General features: G+C 33.9%; 1 pseudogene; it reads right to left on the bottom strand.

Annotated features, from left to right (window-relative positions):
* Positions 1 to 1,867: 1,867 nt before the first annotated feature.
* On the bottom strand, positions 1,868 to 19,112 carry LOC143587023 (cysteine-rich receptor-like protein kinase 15; annotated as a pseudogene).
* Positions 19,113 to 20,422: the final 1,310 nt, after the last annotated feature.

Here is a 20,422-nt window from a genome sequence, read left to right as displayed (position 1 = left end):
GTAAAATCGGGTTTACGTTAAAAGATTAAGTTTTGTTAATCTGGTAGTTTGTAGCATATCGCGACCAACCTAGGGAACTCCCCGTCTTGTAACGCGATGGGTCTATTCGATCAAAAACTTTGTTTTTAACACTTTTAGTCCATGAACTTTCTATAAACGTGATTTTAAACCAATATAAGCGGTTTTAAGGATTATTTGACATGTTTAGATGGCATAATAATATGAAATGAATTAACACCAATTAATAATACTAAATGCAAGTTTTATTGATAACAATGGATCTGAATACAATCTTGAAACAGGTAAAACAAAACAAATATCGATACGAAATTGGCGGATGTTATTACAACAAGATTGGATAGAAACCCTTACAACTGTTGGTAGCTTAGTATTACATTCACTGTTGTGTGGTTTATATGAAGCAAATAAAAAATTACATGAGTTATGCCTATATGTTTAGTTAATACCAAACACCACTGATAAATACATCCTCATATATCAAGCTACAACATTACACATACATGATCTAAGCCTATTAGTTCTACATACGCATAGCTGCAACAATCAGTTATAGTAAATAAACCCTAAAAAAGTTCATCTACAGCAAATAAAAATTAACTTTTAAGAGTTGGTAAAAAACAGTAACGAAATCAAGTGAACAGAGAACATAAAGTTAAATTAAGTGTAAAAAAGAACAAAAACAAAATCAATTATTGATACTGATTACAAAACTCGATTCACGTTTAAATAAATGGGGTGGTTCAATTATGATGGTTTTGGAATCATCTTCAACCAAAACCGACCCGTATTTGCCGATTTTTGGAAATTCATTAAAGAGACCTACCAGTTATATCAGTTATCGATAGAAATCGGTTAGGCTTTGTCGGTTATGGTGGTTCGGGTAACGGTTACGGCAGATAATTTGCTCACCTTAATATTTACTATCATTTTTATACACTATTGTGAGAAAAAGACTACCTAAATTATTCCTAATTAATAAATGCTAGTTTTGGACCCTCAAAAGGAAAATAAGTGCAGAACATCGATAAATGGTGAGGTTTGGATGACTTAAAGATACAGTAGAAGAAAGGCATGGTCATGCACCCTAAGGCACGGTCGTGCCAACTCCCAAGGTCAATGAAATTCAAAGTCAAGGTCAATCCTGAAGTTGGGCACGGTTGTGCTCCCTCAAGCACGAGGGTGCATATGCTCAAGAAAAAAGCCAGAAGATGACAAAACTAACAAGACTAGCGAGTCGTTATGCCACGTACCAAGACAAGGTCAGGCGCTACCATGCATCCCTAGGCATGGTCGTGCTCCTCCAACCATCAGGGACAGGCATACTGCAAAGCACGCCAAAACGCATACCGGTGATCAGACACAAGGACGAAGCACAACCGTGCTTGGCCAGGCACGACCGTGCCTTTTCAGCAATTTTCACCTATAAAAGTGGGCATTCACTAGCAGATTCATCATCCCATCTCTTCTAAACTTGATGGAATTCTCTCAATTTTGGGTCTGAAACACCCTTGGAGATTCTCACTCCATAAACGTTCTAAAAATTGATTTTTTTTTAACAGGGAAAAGATAATAAACTTAACAATTCATCCAAGTATGGCCTTCATAGGCTAAATCCTTTATGTTGCTTGGGATCACCCCATTAACAATTCATCCAAGTTTGTCTTTTTGCGTACACAAATTATCTATTTACTTACCATAACTTAGTTTACAGAAATTATTTTGAGAAAGATACAATATAATTTAAAAATAATCCAAATTAACATAATCTTGAATGCTATAATCGAATACTGTTTCTTAATGCAAACCATGAAATGTATGTGTACCATATCAAGTAAATTACAGGTACCTATCTTGGAACAAAATCAGATATTGAAACTTCATTTACAGAATATTGGGATGTTCCTAAGCCACCACTCCCTGTCAAAGAATTGTACTCCTGTAGGAGTGACACTTCAGGATCAAAGTTACTTCGCATGAAATATGCAGGTTTGGCTGGTAGCGGAAGGGTCATTGAGTAGCTGTTAAGCATAAGGACAACTGAAGCCATCGTTGGCCTATCGACAACTTTTTCTTGAACACATAATAACCCAATGTGAATACTTCTAATGATGTCACGCAATGAACCTGATTCCTTTTTCAATATTGGATCAATTATATCTAATGTGGTTCCATTCGTCCAGCTTTCCCATGCCTGAAAGGTGTAAAAGTTCTTTTTTTTTTTGGATTCGCATATAAGAACATGTAAGATTTTCAATTGAACACATGTTTCCTCAAAATAGTATGAACCCTTTGTCGCTCAGCTTTCATAGAAATGGTGGATACTTACAAAGCTAAGAAAATCTTCTCTTTTGTCTCCATTTTTAAAATATTGATTCTTTTGACCGGTTACCATCTCTAGTACTAACATTCCATAGCTAAAGACATCTGACTTTACTGAAAATTGCCCATGCATGGCATATTCAGGCGCCATATAACCACTAAAATAGTACATGAGAAAAATGTTAACACTTGCACACATACTAACACGCCTTAAAAAATTGAAATTAGTTTTTAATACAGAAACATGGCATGCTAGTTCGCAACGCTTGGTATGGGTACACACGAGGCTAAAATAACTAGTTCATATTTGTTACCGTTACTTTTTCTAAAACCATGTTTGTAATGTAATGGAAATTCATTAGCTCAGGATAAAATTTGGTCATAAGAAAAGTGTCAAGATATATTGATCCTGTAGTACACTATACCAGTTCATAAAAGTGGCAGCAATTAATCCATGTTAGAGAGAAATTAAGAAAAATAGGTGAAGTTGCCCATGAGGTCTAATAAAACAAATCTATGCTAACATTCCTTCATGAATTTCATCTAAAGGAAGTGTACTTACTAGGTTCCAACAATCTGGGTGGTGTCTCCTTCAACTTTCTCGATTTTAAACAACCTTGCCATGCCAAAATCAGCAATTTTTGGATTCATTTGTTCATCCAATAAGATATTGCCTGCCTTCATATCACGATGAATTATCCTTAGGCGAGAATCTTGATGAAGGTATAGTAGTCCCTTTGCAATACCTTTAATGATACTGCATCGTTTTTCCCAATCAAGAAGTATACGCTTAGCTGGATCTACAAACACCATAGTTTATTTGGTATTACCACATGTTCGCTACCTCATAGCTTGCATTTCTACCAAAGTTATATTGGTCTAGTATCATTTTTTCTATCATCTATGATGTTATATATTATTGGCCTTATACTTAGTTAATTGCGTGATCAAGTTTGGCACGGAGGATATGGGTCATTTATGTAGTGAGTTAAAGTCTAGCTTTGAGTCCTTTATTTAACATTGTAAGTCAAGGAGTCTTTGTGTAACTTAGGCGGTTGGGAGTGGTTACATGTAGTTGTTTTTTAGTTATATAACTACCAACTGCCAGTAGGTGGTTAATTAACCAACATGACGATGTCTATAAATAGATGGTTGATGTAAATGTTTCTAAGTGTGTGGTGTCTTGTAACAACGTTCCATAATACAAATTCGTGTTTTGGGTTTTCATCTCATGTTATTTTTATCTTTTGTTATGTTCTTGATTTTTAGTTGTATCATGATCTCCTGGGTTCTATATACATGACATATTACAGTTGAGTCTATTATAAACTAAATGCAAACCACTCGGTGCTTACATTTAGTTATACTCTATATAAGCTTCTTGTATGCAACTTATGTTTTGTGATGTTCAAAAGGCAATGTGCTTTAAATAATTTACCAAAATCTAGCCAGTTGCCCGCGCGATGCAGCGGTATATGCGCAAACGTAACCGGTGTTAGTACATTTGTAACATCGCAACGGTATGTGCGTAACCCGAGGTGGTATGCATTTAACATAGCATCGGACGTGTAACAAGTGCCAGTAAGCGCGTCACATAACGCTTATGCTCAAGCAATCCGATATGTATAAACAATGTCATCCGCGTAAATGATGTTTAAATTCGTGAAACTGGTGGCGACAATCAAGAAGGAAAGATTAAATGTACAGTAATTTCAAATAAATTACTTTTTAACCCTATTCATTTTGACGGACATGTTCCGACCCGAAATTTAACTCGAAGCCCGTTTTGACATGACCCCTTTCAATCTAAACCCATCCTGACATGAACTAAATTAACCCTTTTTGTATAAACCTGTTCCAACCATAACTCGTTTCGATACCATTAGCCAAATCTGCACGACCGTTGCCAGTAATAACTGTTTATCACATAGCATGTTAGTTTTTTAAAAATTAATATCCTATAGCAATATCATACTCAAATTAAAGAGAATAAAATGCTCGTTTTTATGGTGTAATTTAATTGTTGGAATAAAAAGAAAGTTATTTTATATTTAATATTATTAAATATAAAATTAATATATCTCAATATGAAACCATCAAATATGTTTACATCTTTACGGTTATTAAAAATATAAAACCACTTTTCCTTTTTCTTTTATAAAGAATTAACCCTAATAGATTTCAAATTATCCCTAACAACATTCTGATCATATGTTCATCCAATCTTCATCATTGATTTCTTCTTGAGTACACAAGAATACTTCAATTCATCTCTGTGCTAACCTTGGAGAGCGATTGGCAACATCTATTTGTATCCCGGTAGTGCTCAAATCGCTTTTAAGGCAGTGTGATTACACACGACACAGGTTCAATGTTATTACTAGTTGTATTTTTAAAATCAGCAAAATCTGAATGAATAAGTTATAGCAAATCAGTACTCCTGCTAGTTACCTTTTTAAAAGATTTTTTAGCATGTTTGGCTTCTACACATACATGACACTTAACCTTTTCATGCATATTACTAACATGAATCGTGCCCGTATTTTTAAGTCTTTTAATAGATGAAAATCCAACATGACCTAATCTATCATGCCACATATCAGCAGACTCAACAATATAAGCAGAACAGATGCATTATCAGAAACATTAACAGTGTTCATCACAAATAATCCACCACTAAGATAGGCCTTCCCAATTAATTAGAGATATGAATCTCTTGTGAAAAAGTTATGGCTGTTAAAAAATCGTGGGGGTAGGTGGTTCGAATGAGGGGAAAATGCGTAATTATTTATAAAATTAACAAAACTTGATTGAAGTTGAAGGACCATTATTGTAAATTATTTTTGGATGTGTAAAGACTGTATTATCCCTATATTTATAAAATTATATGCATTTCTACTTGTATAATGTGTAATAAGAGTGGTACCTCTTAAAATTTAAGAGGTCCCTCACTCTCATATTATATATAGTATAGATAAATTGATCAAGACTTGAATTTGGCAAGAACTCATAAATGAAAGCCGTTCCTTTCCTTCTACACTGAAACCTAGTAGCCGAACCAAATTACGATGTTGAAGTTTTGCCACTAGTAAAACTTCATTCTTGAATTCTAGTCTCTAGATCACCTTGTCCGGAATCCCATGCCAGTCTCTTTACTGCTATTTGGTTCCCGTCTCCAAGTGTGCCCTACATTTTATTCAATGGTACGTATATAAACCAATGCATAAGTAATGTCATGATTTTAGTTCTCATAGCAAATATCTTGTTTCTGCACTGTTGTTATGCATGGCACTCTTGTTACGCCCTTTTAAGAAACACCAACTTTTAAAAACTAACAAATTTGCAAATTCCTAATTGTTTAAAAATCTAGGTAAGAGCTAGTTTGTTATGAACGTTATCGGTCCAAGCCCAGTTTACATCTATGAGACCATAATAGACCCAAACAAGCAGGCCCAATTAAAATGTTAGTAAAAGCCCAGCATGGAAACTTGATAGAAGCGGGTTATAAGCACGGGTTGTAGATGATGAAAAAAAGAATGAACTTATGTGTGAACCATTTCCCATCTCCATTCTCTCTGTAATAGGATTCTGTTTTCTCATCCCTTTCTTGTATCTAGTTTCTAAGGATTCAATATGAACAGGTTACTCTATTGATCTCGTGTTTGATTATTAGTTTGTATCGATTCACTTCATTGGTGCTTGCATTGGTCCTCACACAAATGGCTTTGGAGGATGCTTCATTCCATTTACACGCTTCTCATATTCAAAATCATGAGCTCCAACTTGCTATGCTTCAGGAGATCTACGATCAACTGGCTCAGTTTCCTATTCCACCTCCAATTGAGCTTAACGATTTACCTGATGATGTGCTATTATCTTCGGGATTAGGTATGTACGATCCAGCACCACCCTTGCCTCGATACAGTGGTGTGGATCTGGATAAATGGCTCGTTTATGCTGAACGACATTTTGATTGTTATGCTATTCATGGGCTAGATCGCATTCCTTATGTAGTTGATTATTTTGTTGGTGAGGCGCCAGTTGGTTTCGTATAATACAATACCACTTCCAATTCAAGGACTGGTCTGATTTCAAGAACTTACTGGAGGACAGATTTTGTTTTACGACCTTCGCTTCAACCGCACTCAAGGTATTCGATGAAACGCCTGATAGTCTAAACAATGAAATTGCCAATGCAGTTCATACACCCATTGATGATGAGGTATTAGCGATCTAAATTGACTCAATGATTGATGTTAACAAGTCACTCGGAGTTAAGGATGTTCAAATGGATGTATTCGATTATAAACTTGTACTTGAAAGCGTTGTTGTTGAGCCTTCTATAATCCAAGTTCAGAAAACCTGTTTATTAGATATGGATTCAAAATATATTACATATTTTGGATGGAAACCTGGTTGGCAGTGTTATTCAGGTGGAAGATCGATGAAAGCTCAACTTGATTTTAATGAGTATGGTGGTAAAATTCGATGAAGCCCACAAGAAATGTTTCGGAAGTTTTAGTATCTTTTAATGAAAGTACTCGGCTATCAAGTATTCACAATGAATCTAGCTTGCATGTTGACGTGGATGGTCCACCTGCCACCCTTTTCAGTCAACTAGTCCCAGAAAGAATTAGGGCATATGGCAACAAATCCAAGATAAACGAGTTTCCTAACTGTAACAGTTTTAATCCACATTTTCCTTATAATTATTATCTTCATGGAGCAATGAATCAGGTTATGGCATATTCAAATTCCAATACTGCCACTGTGGTGGATCATTTCAAAATTGGAGATACTCGTCTTGGTTGGAAAGGAGGAACCGTTGCTCGAATTTCTTATCACGATGAAGCAGGCCAAAGAGGTGCAGAAATAGAACCTGTTCAAGCAGCGGGAAACAAAACTAGTCCTGTTATTACCGTTGCTCACGCCAACAGTGGGGATAATCCGACGCTACTGATCGATCGACCATCAACACCGATGCTTGAAACTCCTCTGATTTACTTGGCTTTGATAACGGGTTTTACTTATGCTCTTATGATGCAAGCCGACTCAATTTTGGTTTTATCTACTGTACACGCTCGTATTCACCACCAACTTATCGCTGAGGATGGTAGTTACACGCATACCTTTCCGCATTCACAAACTCTGGTTCATTCAATGAATTTAGGTTTCGTTTCTGGCCCAATCAGTATGGGTATTCATAACTCTCCTTCGATTTTGGAATTAATTCCTACTTCTTTGGAAGCTTTTAATATTTGGATTATACCATGGCTTAGAATTGTTATTGTCAAACCTCAACTGATTGTTGTGATCCAGAGTTTTGGTGCTCCTATTTTTGAAGCTAGCTGGGACATAATGACCAACTCAGGTTACCAACTTGCTAACAGTTGTTGTGATGATACAGGTGGGGTAGCAACGACACCCACAGTGCATGGGTATGGTTGGCATGAGTGGCGAAATATAGTGGGTTCGATCACCATGACGTTTTTAGGGAATCCTGGATTGCATGATACTACAGTGTTATTAATGGCATCTACAATATCCATGGCATGTCTTCGTGTTTGGCTTGCACACGTAGATGTAAATATTGTTGCTAAAGTATAAGCTGTGACAAATTGATGATAAAGAAAATTGGATATAAGGAGCTCAATATTTGTGTTAGTGATGGTGATGTGCCTAAAATTCGTTTCATTCAGTATGGACAAGACTTCAGCTTCACTATTATTCAAGACGAGATCATATATTTTACCACTTCTGATTCGGCTTTTCAATTGAACCTACATTCTGTTCAGCTTAAGGACATTTTTGCTATTGTTGAACCACCACCACTGTATGCTGGAACAACACCAGCCCTTAATTCTCAAGGCACTACAGTTGCAGATCTTAGTGGAGATTATTTTCGACAAATATTAGGTATAGTATGTGATACGAGTTGGGTCGTGACTTCACATAGGTACCAATGTTTATGTGGCATAAGTGGAAAAATAAATTTGATTACACCACAAAGTGTGTTGTTTTAGCAACATTCACCATGCGGCTTTTTCATCTGCCACAACACCCCATAATTGAGGTTAAGAATATTCATATAGTGGGTTTAGAAGACTCAAGAGTACCACACATGGTGCTTACTGCTATAATAAGCATGTGCAAAGGGTATTGTAACAATTTGAAATTGGAGTTATCAAAAGCTGCATATTATTATACGGCCACTAAATGGCCAATATCTTGTGTCCACACACAAATTTTGGAGGCTGCCAAAGTGATAAATAAAATTCCGAGGAACACCGAATTGGTACTGTTGGCGGGTTTTAGCAGCCTTGGATTTATTGTGATTCCTAAAAGAGTGGTGAAGATGATGCTTAAAGGTGCAACACAAAGTGTAGCATACATCAACCCAATTATTTTCACTGTTTTGCTTAATATGCTTGTCAAATGTGGTGCCATTGTGAAAGCTTTCAAAGTATCCAAGTTAGTGCAGCCCAGTGACATTCTTGCTTGGAATAATATGCTAATGGCCATGGCAATGTATGCACATTATAATGATGCTCTGGTTAAGACATGTGAAGTATTTAAGTGGGGTACTTTAAAAGATTTCTATAAGACCATTCAGTTTTGTGCGACAGCCTTGGTGGCAACCGATGCACCACCTACTTCTCTTGGTCAAAGGTTACAGGGCTTTGTTTACATGCCGTCATCGACACGTTCTTCTTTTCTTGAACCGGACATAACATCATTTGCGGCTTTGTATGGGCATCAACCACAAATGGAGGAGCATCTTTTGCCATGCACCAACTCATTGCTGCATTCTTTTCTTGTTGTTCACCTTGAGTTGAGTACCCTCCGTGGGTCCTCCAAACAAGAAATAGCTAATGGTTTCCTTGGATTACACCGTTTGATTCAAATCGACCCGTTAGGCAATCGTTTTCACCTTGAGGACAAGGTGAATTTTAAAGGAGGGAGTAATGTTATGAACGTTATCGGTCCAAGCCCAGTTTACATCTATGAGACCACAATGGACCCAAACAAGCAGGCCCAATTAAAATGTTAGTAAAAGTTCAGCATGGAAACTTGATAGAAGCAGGTTATAAGCACGAGTTGCAGATGATGAAAAAAAGAATGAACTTGAATGTGTGAACCGTCTGATTTCCCATCTCCATTCTCTCTGTAATAGGATTCTGTTTTCTCATCCCTTTCTTGTATCTAGTTTCTAAGGATTCAATATGAACAGGTTACTCTATTGATCTCATGTTTGATTATTAGTTTGTATCGATTCACTTCATAGTTCGTGCGAAGAAATTAAATTAATATCTGATGTACTTCTAAAACAATGTAAAAAAAGTACCTGCAAATAGTGTATCTATTTACTTATATATATCAAATATCAATTAGTCCATACCTTGTAACCTGTTCCGAAACCACCCTGCCCAAGCTTATTTTCTTCGGAAAAGTCATTTGTTGCCGCTTTCACTATACTAAAGTCGTACTGCAATGATTCTACCGTGCCAATGTCTACAGTACTTCCAGCTATTAAAAATAAAGAGAAGTTAAATGTTACTTTCGGACAATGTTTATTTGAAATATATATATATATATATATATATATATGCAAATGCAAGTGAGAGTTTTAGCCACAACACGAAATTGTTCCTTAAAATACAAATAATTAACCCCTACCACCACTAGTAGTATTATTCATCTGAATACTTATTGGGGCTCGTGGTGGCTTCATTTGCTGCTTCTTCCTCAATCTCAAAACAATAAAAAGTAAAGTGACGGTGACAACTAGAATACTAATACTTATTATTACAACTAGATTTTCACCGGCGCGTTCTGTCAGGACAATTGGGAAAACCTCAACATTAAAACTCGGGTGTCGGTTTTTAAGCCCGAGCATTACGTCAGTGAGTTGACACAAGTTTAGTTAGTATCATTTACGTTCGTTATGGTATAGACACATTAACATATATAAAAAAATATTTGTCAATCAACATATAAAAAAACAAAATTATTTAAAACAGCGTTTGTTTGGTCAGTAAACCCTGGCGGTGGTAAAACCCAAGTGTTGGTCCCGAGCATTAAGGCGTTGACATGACACGAATTCGGTCGGTTTCGGCTAGGCTACGTTTGTCACTGGACCGGAGCTAAATAAAAGAGAAAATATATAAAAATTTGGACCAATGGGGTGGTGTCGGTCGGTAAACTTGAGGTGCTATTAAGGCTAAGTGTTGTCCCGAGAGTTGGCTTTGAGTTTATGCGAATTTGGTCGGTTTCCGTCACGTTCGTTATGATATTGGAATTAAAACAGCCAAATGAAAAACATAATTGTCATTCGGTCTACTTCCGTTATGTTCGTTACGGTAACAGAACGGGAAAAAAACAAAACAAAATACTAAGGACAAGTAAGGTGCCGCCAAGCGGCCCAATGACGACTTAGCGTCACCAAACTCTTCTTTTATATATATTAGATAATTCATGTAGTGTTATTCCTTTTGCCTGCATAATAAAAATAGCAAAGCATCATGACGAATTAGTAGTGTTACTTCTACTAAACTTTGCACAAGTAAATCTAAACAACTCATTCATTGTCTACTTTTAAACCTGGGATCTCGCCTTTAAAAGGCATACGACTCTGCCAAATAAGCTAGCCTTACATTGACGTTTTACTAACTTTCTAAGTATTATAAGTTGAAAGTTAATCCATAAACATTGTATCATGTTTTTTCTATGATGTGTGCTAATACATGAAATGAAAACATAAACCTAATGAATAGTAACAAGAGACAAATATTATTTAAAATCACTATTGTTCATTAAAATCACTACATTGTTCATTAAAATTACTACTTTTTTTAAACTTCAAGTACCACAAAAATTTTAATATGTTCCATTCTAGTAATACTTCTCAAAATAGAATGGAACCGTTATGAAAGTTCATTAGTGATTAGACTGCGTAGAGCGGTAGTTTATGAGATATATATATATATATATATATATATATATAGGGAAGGGGGGAAGTATAAAATAAAAACCCGCTTGAGTTGTGAAAACCCTAGAAAACCCTATGTAACATCGTTTTTTTTGTTACACACGTAATATATGTTGTTACATTTAATACAAAATATCGAAAAATCAAAAAAACATTTTTTTGTTATTTTTTAACATTGTTTTACTAATTTTTATATATGTTTTCAAGAGATAGAAAATGTTGTGTGTGTGTGTATATATATATATATATGTTTACATTTTTTATTAACTTTAATTGCGGACCACAAGATTTAAATTTTAATTAAAAACATGTGGTTGAGAATGTATTTCTAGAGTTTTTATAACTCAAGTGGGTTTTTATTTTAACCTAACCCTAGGAAAGGGATATAATAAAAACCCTTCCCACTTGAAGAAACTTTAAAAACCCATTCATGACCATTGATTCAAGTTCATCTATGGTTAGAATTTAAAGCAAGGTTTTTCATAAATAAATTATATAAATATAGATAAAAGTTGGATAAAAGTTTTTCTAAGCAGATATTTAGTCAAATAATTTTGAAGTTTAAACAAGCTTGATGGTTGTTGTTCCATCTGTTTTGTTGCTTGCCATGTTTTAACTCGGGTTCGAGGCCCATATCAAGCACGGAGTCAAGAATTTTTTTTCTTAGTATGTGGTATTTCTTTGGTAATTTTTGGTGGAGCACCAATCTTTTTTTATTTGTTTTCTTTTTTGTTTATATACACATTTTCTAATATTCTATTTGTTTTAAATACTTTAACATGAAGAATTTATTATTTGGGTTTATTTTCAGAACCGTAACAGACATATCCGATATCAGGTAAATTCGCATCGGCTCATCGCCGCAATGCCCAGATTTTAATGATTGAGTAAACATCATTTTAAATATGTTACTTGTATCATAAGCTATGCGAGTGCCAATATCGTTCCCAAATTCTCGTCATTTTGATTAAAAGTTGTGAGCGTGCCATCCTATTTTTGACCCTTACATTTTATTTTTTTTATTAGTGCTCCCGTCTCATAACGAACTTAACTAACACCGACTGAATTCGTGTTGCTGCACCGCCGCAAAGCGGCGGGCTGTTTACCTAATTATATAGTATAATTTGTAACTTTGGTGCTGCCAAGCCCCTCATTGGGTCGCTTGGCAGTGCCATATTAGTCAAGGCAATTTTGTTTTTCTTCCTGTTTTACTTCTTGTATTGTAACGAAAACCAACCGATCGAATATCAATTTTTTTTATAGTTCTGGTATCGTAATGAACGTGATGAAAGCCGACTGAATTTACGTAGACTCGTCGCATTTTGTTTTAGTTCTGGTACCGTGACTAATGTAACTAAACCGACCGATTGCCAATTGTATTTGTTTGTTTTTTTGTTTTAGTTCCGGTACAATAACTACGTGACGAAAACCAATCGAATTTGTGTAAACTCACCACCTCAACGTCTAGGTTCGACAACGCTCGGGTCTAATCAACGCTTGAGTTTTATCGACAACGAAAACTCATTAGCCCCCCTCCATTTTCATATACTTTTTGGTTTTATTTTTTGTTTTAGTTATGGTATCATAACACATGTAACTGAAACCAATCGAATTCACGTCAAATTAACGCCTCAACGCTCTGGACCGACAACGTTTGTGTTTTATCACCGCGCGGGTTGCCCCGGGTTAACACTAGTACAATTTAATAATAAATGAAGGTACATTTAATGATTTTTTTTTCTCTCTCTTTCCTCTTTATATCTTCTTTCTCTCACTTCTGTCACACTTCAATCCCACTTTTTAACTCTTCAAAATTGGGTTTTATTTTATATTTAAATTGGCCTCATCAAACATACAAATAATTATTATATATTAATTGTAAATTTTAATGATAATTGATGTTGAACAGAATATAATATTAGTTTATTTAAAACTGAATTACTTTACTTACGAAATTAATAATAATATAAAAGACATTCATGCACATTAATGTTGTTGAGGAAAGAAAATGGATTTGATTAAAGGTAAATTTTTATTTATTAAATGTGAAATAAAAATATATTAAATAACATATTTTGTAAATATGTAACAAATTTATAAGTATACATATTCGTAAAAATGTAAGAAAATATATTAAATAACATGTTTTGTAAAAATGTAAATACATAATAAATTTACAAATTTTAGGTAACATAATTTTTAAGTGTGTAACTTATCTTACATATTTTAAAGTTCAAAATTTTGTGTTAATTATTAACATATTTTCTAGTATATTTACAAATGTAATTTGAAGTCTTTTAACTTTTGTAATTTACTTTACGTTTTTTTATATGTTTACATATTAATTTGAGATACGCTTCATATGAAAAATATGTCGTTGGCTTTGCTAATTAATATGTTTACGAAATAATTTAACATAGTGATAACTAATTTAATATATTTTTTAATATGTTTATCAAACAAATATATTATTGTCATCCTCATATCCAGTATGTTAAATTCAAAATTGAATTTGTTTTGGCAAATGACATCCTCATATCCCATGTGTTGAATAGGCTGGAAGTGTAGGTGTTGAATCTTGAAATTGTATGTGAGTCTTGTCATGATGAAAGAGAAAGTGTAAGAAGAAAGATGACTTGTGTAATTTGTGTAGGACATAAATGCCCTCACAACAAATTCAAATAATTAATGAAAGTAGTGTATGTGGACAACTCTAAACCAGATATTACGTTTCTGGAGTTTTTATAACTAAAAGGGTTTTCAACCAAAAGGGTTTTCAACTAAAAGAGTTTTTATATATATATATATATATATATATATATATATATATATCATATGAGAATTTTTTAGGAATTGAGAATTATGAGAACCATTTTGGATCACAGAAAGACCCAAAAATAAAAAAAAATCATAAAATAAAAAAAAATCATAAAACAAAAAAAAACACAAAAATAAAAAAAGTAAAAAAACCAAAGTTCTTATTTATCATCCCAGTTTCTAAAAAAAATTTCGGTTTAGCTAAATTATATATATACATATATGTATAATATGTACATATATGTACACACATGTTTTTTTTCTATACACATATGTATAATTTAAAGTAAATGATAATGTACATATGTGTACATTATATAACTAGAGATTAAATGAAAGTATACATATGTGTATAGGTATAATACGAATTAAAAAGAAAAAAAAATCGGTTTTTTTATTATACATATATGTATAATATGTACACACATGTTTTTTCCTATACACATATGTATAATTTAAGGTAAATGATAACATACATATGTGTATATTACGTAACTAGAGATTAAATGAAAGTATACATATGTGTATAGGTATAATACGAATTAAAAAGAAAAAAAAATTTCGGTTTTTTTTAATGAAACCGGAATGAAATATAAGAATTTTGGTTTTTTACTTTTTTAAAATTTTCGGTTTTGTTTGTTTTATAATTTTTTTAATATTTTTTTAGAGGGTTTTTTTAGTGGTCCAAAATGGTTTTCAAAGTTCTCAATTTGCCAATGGCTCTCATAGGATTCTTGCCCTATATATATATATAGGAGAAGTATATTTTGAAAACCCTCTTGAGTTGAGAAAATCCGTGAAAACCCTATGTAACATCGTTTTTTTTTTGTTACATGTAACATATGTTATATTTAATACAAAACATCGAAAACATAAAAAAAATGTTTTGCTATTTTTTTATATTTTTTTAGTAATTTGTATATATGTTTTCAGGAGAGAGAAAATGTAAATAAACTTTTATATTTTTTATTAATTTTAATTGTGGAACACAAAATTTAATCTTTAATTAAAAACATGTGATTGAGAATGAGTTTCTAGAGTTTTCACAACTTAAGTGGATTTTTATTAACCTAACCCTATATATATATATATATATATATATATATATGAGGGTTATTGTAAAAAGAAGTAGTTCCTAGGAAGAGTAAGAATAAATCTTAGCCATTGGATCATGTTAATCAATGATTGAGATTTAAAATTACCAAAAACCGACATAGTTTTCTAGAATTACTCACCATTATAACCGTCATAGTTTTCTAAAATTATTCTTTCACAATAATTTATAATGTCACATATTAAAAATCTATTGGTTCTTATTATTCTTATGAAACTTCTTATTCTTATTTGAACTCTTTCTATATATATATATATATATGTATATATATCAAAAAGGTTGTGACGTCGTTTGTTGTCCGTTTACCTCTAACTTTATTTTAATTGTTTTGAATTTAATAAGAAAAAAAAGTACATCAAAAAAAATATGTCACATGATGTTTACGAGATCAAAATTATACTTTTTTAAAACAACTCCGTCTTCTTATCAAAGTCAAATGAGAAAAATCAAACTGAACTAAAATTAAATGCTGTCATGTAGTATTCCCTTGTCGTGATTCCTACGTGACAATGCTCCTCAAACATCCATATGGCGTAACACATAGTCTTAGGTTTGTTTTTGTAAGGGAAAATGTCTGTAATATGCGAACCACATCTGTAAAAAAAAGGTGAACCAAACTTCTGCAGTCTGTAAGAAGAAAATTGTTTGTTTTTTTAACGTCTATAGACTACTAAAATAAACTAGTGGTGGTGTACGAACTATGGCAGTGGGTGATAGTGGTGGACGTTGGGTGGTGGCGGACAGTTGGTGTAGGTAGGTGATGCTGTTTAACGCTACGCGGACCATAGAAGATCCTAGAAGTTGATGGACCAAGTTTGCTCCATGAAAAGTTCGCGCAGATGTTTTCTAATGAAACGTCGTCGAAAAAACATACAGTCTGCAAATAACAACGTCTGCGGGTGGTCTACGCGGCGCAGACAAAAGCTTGCCCAGACATTTTTTTAGAAAAACAAACAGCACCTTAGTCTTACTACTTGTGATTATTACATCTAAAAATAAATTATTTCAAATGATGTTAATTCAGTCGATAAAACACGGACGATCGTAAAACCCGAGCGTTTTCAGTCCCGGTGTTGCTGTGGTGAGTAGGTAAAATTTGGGCGTTGATGAAACCCAAGCGTTGTCGGTCCTGGACATTGTGGCGGTGAGTTGATTCGATCGGTTCTGCTTATGTTCGTTACGGTATGTGCAAGAACTAAAACAAAAATATTGATAAAACCCGGGTGTTGATAAATCAAAGCATTGTTTATCTTGGGCATTATAATGATGACTAGACACAAATTTAATCAATTTCAGTTACCTTCATAACATCATCGTAACTAAACAAAAAAAATTAAAAGAAAATAAACTTGAGAGGCCAATAGTGGTCCTCAACTTGACCCAACACGTACAAATATACACACACATTATATAAATACAAATATAATATTTTTATTGTGGTTTTTTAGGACGATTTGTGTTAGTGAAAATAAGTTAGAAGTTTTTTTTTCGAAAAATTTGAAATCCTATGTGACGTTGATTTAAAGGTTTGTAAAGTCTTGCATTGTTATGGTTCGTAGAGTCCTGCATTGTTATGCTTTAATAATGGACATCAGAATCTATTTAGAATATCTAACAAATATCTGAAAAGATATTTTCTCCAAATCAATCCACCCACCGAATAGGGGCGGATCTATAAGGTTGGCAGGGATAGCATCCATTACCCATTAACTTTTCATCAATAGTGAAAAAAAAATATTTTCTGTCGTTTTTGTATTTCTTTACCCTAGATAAAATATAATGTTACCCTTGCTTGTTTAAAGTCTAACCAAATTAAAAATTCAAACTAATTAAAGCCCAAACTAATAAAGCCCAATAACCCATTAACCTTATTTGTTTATGTTCATTATAGTTTAATTTTGTTTCAACGTGTTAGGGTCAAGCATCTGATGGCGCAAGCAACATGCGGGGAGAGTTTAATAGATTAAAAGCTTTAATTTTGAGAAATAATCCATCAGCACATTATGTCATTACATACATTGTTTTGCTCTTCAACTTTAGTTAGTGATGGTGGTCGTTGTAAAAAAAAATAAAAATACCAGTGCTAAGAATTTAATGAATTTCTTGGCATGATTGTTAATACGGTTGGTGCTTCTTGAAAAAGAAAAGATATGATATTGAGACGAGAGAGAGAGAGAGAGAGATTCTTTTTTCGTAAAATTAAGACTGGAAAAGGTTTAAACTAAGAGATTTCCCTTGCACGAGCCAGAGGCATGCGATGGGGTTCTCATCATAGAACAATCATAAGTTTGTTAAAATTATTCCCGGAAGTTGTTGAGGTACTTGATTTTATTAAAAAAGATGGAGAGAGCGTGCTACAACTATCTTATACGAAAGGTATTTTATCGTATTTTAAAAGTCTTGAATTTGTGTTATATATATACTTGATTACTTGTTGAACGATATTTTAGACCTCATAATGCTCTATCAAAACATCCTAAAAAAATGAGTCAAGACTTATTAGAAACGTTTCGTAAAGTAAAATAAAAGGATATAATAGCTTGATTTCAAGTTTTTTAATAACCGAAGAGGAGAAATTTATTACCCACGCGTTTAAATATATTTACTATCGTCTTTCTATTTTTGTTTCGTTTACATTGTATGAAATACGATAAAAAAAATTTTAAAAGTTACTCATGAAATTTTAGTTTTGACCCGCCACTGCCACCAAATAATACCCATCATCGTTTTCGAACAAAAACGGTTAATCCAACCATATTGAACGAGTTCACATATTCAACCATCACTATTAAACCGATCCCACAAGACATGATGATTACGTTACAACTAGAAGATTGGTAGACCTGAGACGACCAAGACATATAATTGACTTAAAATATCTAGTTTTAGTTTCTAAATTGAATAATCAAACTTAGACTAGGACAGAAGTGGGTACGACAAAAACATGTTATTTATTTTCTTTTAGAGGGTATTAATTATAAATAAAGAAAAGAAAAGAAAATAAAATAAAATTCATACCCGGTGATGGAGATGGTTGTAAATTGATGGTGGTGATGGAGATGGTTGTGAAATTGGTGGTGGTGAGCAGACCAAAGTACTCCCGTTAAAAAACCTATATATCTCGTATCTAAAATTACACATAGGTAGAAGAATTCTTCCTCCAACTTTCCCATTAAGCACTACCCATTCCATAATTCAGCTGATTATATCCTACAAGCAAGTATTACATTGCTGCCCCGATAGATCTGGAGTACACTGCACAAGCCCATAGATTGTTGAGAAATCTGGACCACTTGTGTTCCCACTCGCAAATTTGAGTTGGTCATCGCCAGCGGCCGCAGAACGTGCCAACTCCTTCATTAGTGGTCCCAAAGCACCATTGAACCGACCAATATCCGTTGCATTTTGGAGGTTCAACAGACCCACATAAATGTCTATTGTTGTGGGTCCTAATATATTCTTGTTAGAATATTTTAACAAACAGTAGTCATAGTATCCGATTGCTGCCTTTTGGGTCGAGCAGAGTCGTTGCAAATTAACAATTGAGTCATTAAGACAACTAAAGCACACATCCGAGTTGACGTCGCCTCGACAAAGAGCGACAGAATTGACTGTATCGTTTCCTTCCCCAATGGAGAGCTTGTAGAAACCAGAGCCTCTGTTGGTGGTGGGGAGGGCTTTGAGGTTGGTGCCAAGATTGCTTTGGTACGCACTGTTTACAGTATAGTTGGCCGAATCTTCGCAGTAGTAGGAAAGGAAATCGGGTTGAGCAAAGGTGGAGGTGGTGATATTGTTTAAATACAAGAAAATAAAATATAACAGCCATGAGAGCATTTTTCCTTCAAGGATGAACAATTTTTATGTGAATTATGAACATAAGATGCCAGGTCTGTATGTAGTTGGATAATAAATTCAAAGCCTTCTCTTTGACCGGGTCAGGAGGAGGATAAGCATAGAAATTATAAAGAACCATCAAACATGTGCTTGATAACGCTAACTAATTTGCTAGGGTCTTGTATGTATTAAATTTTGTTGTTAACGTCAAATTATATGTAAACAACGCATAATTCACATATGCACTGCATAATTTATGTGGCACATAAGTTATGCGTCATGTTGAATTTCAAGTCTATACATAGTGTTGACTTACGCGTTTTATTGAGTAAGTTTTAGAGAGTTTTGAGAGAGTATTATACTTTGATATTGCCATATCAACTTTGTAATTGATCTTTGGTGTTATATATAGAAGATTAAAGTAATTCTTGTGTGTTTTCAACCTCAATTGATTTCGCACTTTAAAGTGTAAGTAGATAATACTAAGCGTCGATTCTCCGTCATCACACATCATCGTCACCTATAAGTGTATTCAGAGCATTGGGCTCGTTATCTGCTTGGAAACAGCAAGATACTTCGTTATTTCAAGACTTTTCATCATACTTGAAGATTTCACCGTCAAAATTCTCTCAAACTTTCAGAAGACGTTCTCTGAGTGTCTGTGATAAACCCAGAAAGTTTCAGATCATTTTAAAATAGATTTCATTTCCAAAATTACAAAATTTTTCAAGATCAACATACGCGGCGCATAAGTTCAAGAAGTATAACTTTCGCGGCGCATAAGTGACTTATAAGGAGAACCAGCTTACGCGTTGACCATCTGTTTGACTTTGGGACTTATACACAGCTTAGTACTTACACGTTGACCATCTATTTGACTTTGGAACTTATACGCTGCTCAGGACTTACACGTTGTAAAACTTACACATTGACCAAGTCTGTTGACCAAAGATAACATATCCGTTGACCTTTTAAAACTTACACATTGACCAAGTTGTAAATATCAAAAATCTGAACGCTTTTGTATCTCAACCTTCAACGTTGCTACAAAATATTGATTTGGAGAATGAGATGGAAACCTCGAATGAACCGCCTAAGCTGTTGAGAATGGAGGATTACCCAGAGTGGGCTGATAAATTTGAGACGTACGTTCAAGTTGTGAACTACGACACATGGATAATCGTTGAAGAGGACTACATTATCCAAAGAATGAAAATGGATCAAACTGTCACACCCCAACCTACAGCGGAATATGACGGGGCGTGACATAATTGTATCATAGCCCAAAAGACAATAAAGTAAATACGCGTGTCAATATCTAAATTATT

This window comes from Bidens hawaiensis, unplaced genomic scaffold, assembly GCF_021521415.1.
Source record: "Bidens hawaiensis isolate Kalapana, Puna unplaced genomic scaffold, B.hawaiensis_p1.1 tig00035087_1, whole genome shotgun sequence".
Lineage (NCBI taxonomy): Eukaryota > Viridiplantae > Streptophyta > Magnoliopsida > Asterales > Asteraceae > Bidens > Bidens hawaiensis.
The sequence above is the reverse complement of the archived record's forward strand: the minus strand, read 5'-3'. Positions and strand labels throughout refer to the sequence as shown.